Raw genomic sequence first — 1981 nt, 5'->3', positions numbered from 1 at the left:
AGAATATCCATACCTAATTTTTAAACTCTACACTGAGCATTCCTTTATAATTGAATAATCTGTCTCAGTTATATTTTCATGTAGCATGTTATATGAGTTACATAATCGCATTGTATACAATTATATAAACTCCCAATACCTCAATTAATTATAATATTAATTGAAGTAAGCAATGTATTATCCATGATATGATTAGTGTGGCACAGATTTTAATAAATGCATATATTTGGGATATTGATATATTGCAGATTTTGGAATTATCCTTTTGATTCTGAGTTATCCATTGAAAACGAAAGAATCAATATTTTCATTTTAATACAATTTACACTGGAAAATGTGAGGAATGATAAGGAATAAAATGAGTGATTTGTGAAGCAGAATTGAAAGTCAGAAAAGAGAGAAAATTGAGAGAGAGAGAGAGAGAGAGAGAGAGAGAGAGAGAGAGAGAGAGAGAAAGAGAGAGAGAGACAGATAGATAGAGAAAGAGGGAGTTTTTACTTTACCACGTATATTGAGAGGAAAAATTGCATCTCAGGATAAAGTAACTTCAATTATCCACACCTCTGATTGGGCTCACAATTCACATATATATTTTAGGTATATTAACAGTTGAAAACTTGTACAATACTTAAATTACAAAAAATAAAGTATTCAGACATTGGTTTACATGTTGGTAGTGAGATAATGTAATGAATTCTACCCCCGTTTAGATAAGTCCCCTCCTGGGCTCACATTATCACATATGGTGCGCAATATATAATTAAATAAATATTGATGGATTGTTGAGGGAAATGTTTATGTCTCAGGAGAGGATGCATAAAATACATCTGTCATCCTCACCTTAGCAGAAGACATTATCGTCTCAGCAGAAAAAAACAGCCAATGTACCTGCGCATATTTGCCAGGTGTTTATGCTGTTTCATCCACGACCTGCAACCTGCAGTTTGGCATAGTTGCCCAGATTGGGTCCACCTGGTTCACTGCCTTGTCCTCGCTCACTCAACAGCAGGCTCAATGGCGAGACCTGCCTGCGCATGCCTTTTAATCAACGCATTTTGATGTGCTATCAACAGGCAATAATAGTTATTGCTTTAATTATATCATCTATGCGTTAGCCTTGGACACACCCAGGCCTTTTAAGGTGTTCCATGATGAATGAGATACGGGGCAGGGCTGTATTTCCATGGAAATTCGTCTGCTTACCGGAAAGAAAAGCCGAGCGACGGGTGGTGACGTCACAACGGAAATGCTTTCCGAAGTCTGTATTTTCGTAAATCTATATAGCTGCAGATCGATGAATGGAAATTAAACGTGATTCCGGCATTATTCATTTATTTTCCCATATTCAAATATATTATATTTGAAAATTCTGAAATCGTCATAACGTAAACAGATATGACGTGTCAGACCGAGTCGTGATCATGACGGAACTTCAGCCATTTTACCCTAGCTCGGCCTTCAAGCTGGGCAGCACCAAAGGCAGAGCCACAGTCTTATATAGTAAATTGGTAAGTAGTCGTGTACCTTTTAGATATATAAAGTTTAAAGGCTCAATCTCGCATTTTCTTTAGTGATATAGGTATTACGTTTTCTATGTTGTACTCAAAGTAGATTTCCAATGTATAATCTACGCGGAGAGAGTGGCTGATCTGCAATAAGACCGCGGAAAATGTATGGTTGAATAGTTTTCCCAACTGTAACTCTTTGTCTGACGTACGCTGATTTTACGTCTGGGCGCTCTTCAAAGTTGAGCAATGTGGGGAAACTGCGGAGATATTTAGAACATGTACTGTCACGTTTGTCATCAGTCACTATTGATGGAATAGGGTTCTTCGTGTAAACACCAAGTTCTCGAAGAGGGATTAGCAATATTAGGTCTGTCATATATGTATCCTGCATTTTTTAAAGGCAACATCTTCAGAGTGAAGATACTGAGCGAGAGTTGCCTTGCGTTTCTGCAAACTGTAAATGTTGCAAGTAA

This window comes from Penaeus vannamei, chromosome 2 (assembly GCF_042767895.1).
Source record: "Penaeus vannamei isolate JL-2024 chromosome 2, ASM4276789v1, whole genome shotgun sequence".
Lineage (NCBI taxonomy): Eukaryota > Metazoa > Arthropoda > Malacostraca > Decapoda > Penaeidae > Penaeus > Penaeus vannamei.
Note: the sequence above shows the minus strand (reverse complement) of the source record.